General features: G+C 42.1%; 1 non-coding gene across 1 annotated transcript; it reads left to right on the top strand.

The window, feature by feature from the left end:
* Window positions 1-6,169: 6,169 nt before the first annotated feature.
* Window positions 6,170-6,277, top strand: LOC111757399 (U6 spliceosomal RNA). Its single transcript, XR_002791759.1, has one exon. It is a non-coding gene; the product is annotated as a U6 spliceosomal RNA (small nuclear RNA).
* Window positions 6,278-6,582: the final 305 nt, after the last annotated feature.

Genomic DNA, 6,582 nt, shown 5'->3' with positions numbered 1-6,582 from the left:
TGTTGAATCACTCACAGAGTTTTTAAATGTTGACTGTGTACCATGAAATCTTTCGGGCACTTTGGTAGCATCTGTGAACTTAGCTTCAATAATCTCTGCCTTCAGGGAGCTTGGCATTTGGCAAGGGAAGACAGTAGGCAAATAATATGTCACTGTTTAGTATTTTGTAAGATGCTGTGTACCCTGGGAAAGCCAGGCCGGGTGCACACACTTGTGGTCCTAGCTACTTGGAAGGCTGAGCGGGGAGGGAGGATCACTTGAGTGGGATATGATATGAGCTGCAGTTTTAGGATAGCCAGGTTCAGCCTTACAGAGAATGTGAAATGTAAAGGCTTGAAGGAGACACTGGAGTTGGTCACATGATTATCTGGGAAACAAGAGTTCTAGAAAGAGTATTTGGTGCAAACCCAAGAAAAGAATGATTTTTGTATTTTAAGTGCTTAAATATCAGAAGAAGATTTCGTGATGCATGAAATGTATGTGTAATCCAGAGTTCAATGTTCATAAGTAAATTTGTATAAGACAGTCACACCCATTTCTTTACTGGATACTTTGGTGCTTCCAGGGCAGAGATGAATAGCTGCCCAGAGACCATGTGGCTCACAAAACCTGAAATATTTGCAAAAGTGTGTAGGATTTTAGACATAGAGAGGAGACAATTTCAATATTATCAGCAGAACAACACATATCAACTAAAACAACTAACTGAAGGTACAAATTGCTCTTCAAAAGTTACTTTTAGAACTTTTAACATTCTTTCACGTCATCAGTTTCACTGGACTCTTGTTCAAAATATCCTTCTAAAAACAGTAAACAGAACAAATTAGTAACACTTCCAACAAATGGTAACACTTAGAGATATTCACAAAAGTGTTCTTTATTCTGGTGAATGTTATCAGTTGAACACCTCATGAAATCAAAGTTTTTTGGACAAACTGTTTGTTGCAAAAAGGCTCACACTTCCTGGGGGAGCATCTTGAACAGAGAACTCTGCCTGAGACTTTTGTTCAATGTGAAAACTGGCTTTTTTTTTGGTCTTTCCTGTAAGGTCAGGTATTGGAATGTCATGAGTTGGCACAAAAACCAAACCAAAAAAAAAAACAAAAACAAAGGCAGTACAATTTAATTTTATGGGGAGAAATAGAATAGGATGATCCCATCTGGGTTGGGGTTTTGTTACTTATTACTGAAATCATCCTAATGTGAGAGGAGAGTCTAGAGAGACTTAAAAGAAATAGTTCATGGAATTGGGGCAGCTCAACCTAGAATGCAAGTGATATGGTTAGTACACAGTTGATTTCTAGAAGGTCACGCATCACAGATGTGACCAGGAGTGACTGGGTGCATAAAAACAGGCTGCTAGTTGAAGAGAACCAGTCTGGGGAGGGTGAAGAGTTGAGTTTTAGACCTGTTGAATTTGAGTTGATGATAGCTGTAGCCCCTAATTCCTCCTGAGATGTCAGGAGTGGATGTGAATGAATGAACCAGACTAGAAATGTCTGCTGCATAAAGCTGTAGCCATGGGCCAAACATTGTAGCTGAAAACATTAGATTGACCTCTCTGAGAAACCATGGAAAGAAAAGTGACTAGGGATTGCATCTGAAGAAAAGCCAGTAGTTATATTCTAGTATGGAGACTTTGGAGGCTTTGGAGAGACAGGCATGGGGCCAAAGCAAAAGAGATCAGTCTTTCTGTAGCAGATTCCCAGGAAGGCTTCTCCTGTGTATTATAGAAAAGTGTTATGGCTTATCTCCAGATGGCCTCCCAAAGCCTAATGTGCTCATAGGTGGGGATTTTGGAAGGTGACTGGATTGTGGGGGCTGATAGCTGACTTGCTTTTGAAGGTAGGTGATGGCTAGCTAGAAGAAGTGGCTTCTTGCAGACGTGGCCTCTCTCCCCTGCTCCTTCCTTGATACTCTCTGCCTCTGGTCAGCCATGTGATGTGCAGCTATCTTCTGCTCTGCCCCTTTGCCGTGTTGTCCTGCCTGGGAGCCAGCTGACCATGGACTGTAAACATGAGCAGAAATAAATCCTTCCTCCTTCAAATCAGAGGTGTCAGGTACTGTATTTCAGGGATACGACAGTGACTAAGAGAATATTGGAAACTTGAAGGTCGGGAATAAGGCAGAGGTTATGATATCATACAATGAGTCTCTGATCACCTGCTTTACAGATCCCCAGCACACACCTGTTCTCCCCTTTCCCTGTCTCCCCAGTAATCCCTGCAAGGATGTTAGCCCTAGGAAGTCTGGTTCCCAGAAGCACGTTTGACCATCCTGTGAAAGGCATTGTTCAGACAGCTGGGTTTGGAACACAGGCTTCACTTTGGGCACAGACTTTGCAGAATTCCTGGGAAGCCACATCACTGAGTGCAGCCTGCAGGCTGTGGGAAGACAGAGTTGCCCTGATCCTCCTGGCTCTCAGATCTGTGGACATCTTAGGTAAAATTCTATCCCATTGGAGAACACAAGATGCTCCACTTTCTGCTTCAAAGCGTCACATAACTGTTGTATGTTCATGACCTGTTAAGTCTCAGGTAGCTCACCACGGGTCAGTGAAGGAAGATGTCAGACTTGGGTAATCAGTGGAGACCATCCATCCATTCTTCAGTTCACAAAATATTTACAGAGAATCTGTCATGTGCCAAGCCTGACACTTGAGATACAATGACAGAGACATGATTTTCACCTTTACAGAGTTTGGGCCACCAAGAGGACCTGAAACAACAAGGAAAAGGAGACACAGCTTCATAGGACGGGACCTACTTTAGACAGCCCAAACAGAGGTGGTCTCATGGAGGAGCTGACCTTCTAATCATAACATATAAACAGATACTGAGTTTCTGAATGAGGAAAGTGCAGAGAGAGCAGAATGAGCAAAATCCCATTTTCTAGCAAGGGTTTGATGCTGTGGAGCTGAAGGAAGACTGGGTGAGGGGTGGAGCAGTGAATGGGGTGGGTGATAGATGTGCTGGTGTGACGTGTGCACAGGGCGTACGAGTTGAATATCTGATATTTGGACTGGTTGGGACAAGATGGGTTCCAGATTTTAGATATATTTGGATTTTGGAGTATTTGCATTTACACAAGATATTTTGTAATGGGATCCAATTCTAAAAATGAAATTCATTCATGTTCCACATATACCTTATACTCATTGTCTCATAATAATGCTATGCACTGTATTAGTTTGTGATTTGATTGCAACCTGCTGTATGAAGTCAGGTGTGAAGTTCTCTAGTTGACACATCATGTCAAATGCTCAAAAAGATTCAGATTTTTGAACATTTCACATTTATTTTCTTTGGATTAGGGTTGCTCAGCCCGCAGAGGAAGGGCAGGTCAGCAGGACCTTGAAAGCGATCAAGGCTTCAGAGAAAGGTAGCAAACTGGGATCTGGGTTATAAGATCCTCTGGCTGCTGTGTGGCAAACGAGTTGTAGCTGGTGGAGAGCAAGAAGCTGGACTGGCCGTGTAAGAGGCTGCCGAGGTGGTAGGTGGGGGGCAGGGGAGTCAGGAACAGCTGCCTGTGTTGTCCAGAATAGCATGATAGATGGGGATGGGGGAATTATCTGTTGCAGAAAACCTTTTGTCTTTTCCCTAACATTACTGAGGGTGACGGAGAATCATCCACACCAACTGCTCACCTTCACACCAATCACTTACTATTCACTGCTGCAAAAACAACTGGACAGCCATTTGCAGATTTTTTTCAATTACAGACAAATCCTAAGGCCAAAGGAGTAAGAGAGAAATATAGCTGCCAGCAAGCAAGAGAAAGATTTTCCCAGCCCCACCATTGTGACTCTTTTCATTCACAGATTTCCCCCCTTTTCCAGTGAGAAGCTGGCCCTAATTCCTGTCCTCAGCTCGAAAAAGTGTGGTGGTTTGCTTATATATCTTTTCTTCCAGAAAGCTCCCTTGAAAATATAAATAGGTTGTGATACTGGTGTTTAGTAGTAAGGAAGAATAACTCTGCTCTTTATTCTCACAGCCACCTACATGTTGTTTCTCTTTGTTTTTCATATTTGCTGGGTCATTCCTACTTTAGCTTTAGCAAATAAGAGCAGCAGCCTGCTGGGAGCTTAGTGCTTAGCAGCTAATATTGGATGCTGGGCTCGGGTGTTAGCAGATGCAGAGGAAAGTGATCTTTCTCATCCTTTCCTTTCTAGTTGTATTCATTCAGCGTTTTCTTGATGCCACTGGTGGAACCTGAGCTCTGACGTCATTGGTCCCACTAATGGCTGTGTAAGAATAAATAATTTCGATTGCTAATGAGGGTTTGAGTTATTTTTCCAATGAGCCCAACCTTCTGGAAGCTTTAGGCTTTAGCACTCCATGGAGTGTGTTTCTAAAGCTGCTGCCATGCTCACACGCCTTCCATACACCCAAGAAATATTTGGAATTTGGTTTTCAGAAGGGTATAGCTCTTGCAGTGAAGGGCTGTCTGTGACAGTGGCCCTGGGGGAGAAAGAAGGTCTCTGCCTATTCGTTCCAAGCATTGCTGGAGAGTAAGGTGCGAAATAATCTGCAAATGTGAGCCTGATTTCTGCTTTGAACCTCCATTCCAAGCATGTCCCCTCACCATCTATGAGACGTCCTATGGCCTCTAGCTTCCTAGGACTACATCCTAGGACATCCTAGACATTGATCCTCTGTCATAATGTCACCTGTGAACCGAGAGGCTCAGTCCCACCTCAGAGGGTGACAAGTGGCCCTCAGATGTACTCTGCTTGATCTGTACTAATAAATTAAAAAATTAGAATTTACATGTGTAACAGATTTCACTGGTCCCAGATTCTTCTCATTCTTTGTATCTCCTTAATTTTTCTGAGTCCATAAATTGGCTTGTATAACCCCCCAAAAATCTCTCTGCAATATGTCTCAGTCTACCACTTGAAATTCACTTACTCCACTTCTGTTTCACAGTCTACACTGCGATCTACACTGTGGGGAGCAACTGACTTGAATTTCCCTAAATCCTGATGCTTTTCAGATTGAGATGAAGGACCAATTTTTAAATTTCAGACCTATAACAGACCAATCTTTCTGTAAAGCACAGAATTCCCCATGTCCCTCTTATTTACGGAGGAGACAGTCTAATATCTTCCAATGGATTCCTTAAACCTCCATTGAGTGGAGCCCCATGGATAGTACCCCACCCCCGCCATTTCCATGGTGCCATGTAGTTCTAGAACATGTCCTTGCATATGTGATACTTTGGTACCTCTGCATCAGCACTCTTGCACTTTGGGACCATTCTTAGGTACAAGAAGTTACTTGGACACAAGCCCTGCTGTCCCTAACAGTTGATCTAATTACTGAACAGTGACTAAGTAACAAAAAGGAAGGGAGAATATATAGAATGGATGGGCTGGACAAAGGGCTGAATCATTCCATGGAGGACAGAGGAAAATGGCATTCGCATGCCAGGAAGGCGGTCTTCCATTGAGTAAACCCCTAGCCCCAGTGATTTTTTCCTTCAATTAAAAAATCAAGAGTGACATTGGGTTGGTCGCAATTTATTAGTAGCAGAGGTAAGAACAAAAATCATGGCCTTGGGTTCTTTCATTTTTGAAAAAATTCTTTCAACTTTAGCTGAAAAGTTGAGCTGTATATTGTGGGAGATCACAGGGGGAAAATCTAATTAGCAATAGAACACTATAGCTCTGTTTTCTATCACCAGATTAAACCTAACAGTCTGAATATCTTGCTTCAATTTGAGGGAGTGGCTCAGACATCTGGAGGAACACATGAAAAAGCCCTAGAATTGAAATCCACTATTCTTTGAACTTAGTACATCTTCTTCCAAAACTTGGCAATTCCTGATTCTTTGCCCATATTAAAAAAACATCAGGGAAGAACTCCAGAGAAGTGAAAAAGCCACAGTGTGATGTTATGAAGGGGGCCACTGAAGAACATTATGGAACCCTGAACAGACAGTCCTTGGAACAGAATATCCTGCAGGGCTGGAGCAACGCTTTAACCAACCAGCTTGGGAGGGGAACTGCAGACATGTACAATCTTGCCGACATGTTCAGGGTCTTTCTGAAGTTAGAAAAAGTCAAACCATTCCATTTTTAAAAATATTTTAGGTTTGTTTCTGAGACAAAGGAGAAGCAAACTTTGTGAGAATTGTGATATCATTAGATGTTTAAAAATACCAGATGGTGTTCACGCCAGCAGTTCATTTCCTCAAATTGGAATGATACCAAGAAAATTAGCATGGCCCCATCTATAAGAATGACATGCAAATTTGTGAAGTTGTCCGTATTTTTGAACTGGGACAAACTCTACCAAACTTTTTATGAAACCAGCTGTACCCTGATACCAAAATCAGACAAAGATACACCAGAAAAAAGAAAGATCTCAGATTCACATATTTGATGAACAAAAATGCCCAAATTGTCAAACTGAATAGCACAGCATAAAAATCATACACCACAATTAGATGGGATTCACCTTAGGGATGCAAGGATGGTTCAACATATGCAAATCAAGAAATATGGCCAACTAAATAAAACAATATGATTTTGCAATAGATGCAGAAAAAGCATTTGATAAGATGCAACCTCTTTTTGTG

Source organism: Cavia porcellus, unplaced genomic scaffold (genome assembly GCF_034190915.1).
Source record: "Cavia porcellus strain 051 isolate PalLab524CR breed Dunkin Hartley unplaced genomic scaffold, mCavPor4.1 scaffold_1, whole genome shotgun sequence".
Classification (NCBI taxonomy): Eukaryota; Metazoa; Chordata; class Mammalia; order Rodentia; family Caviidae; genus Cavia; species Cavia porcellus.
The sequence above is the reverse complement of the archived record's forward strand: the minus strand, read 5'-3'. Positions and strand labels throughout refer to the sequence as shown.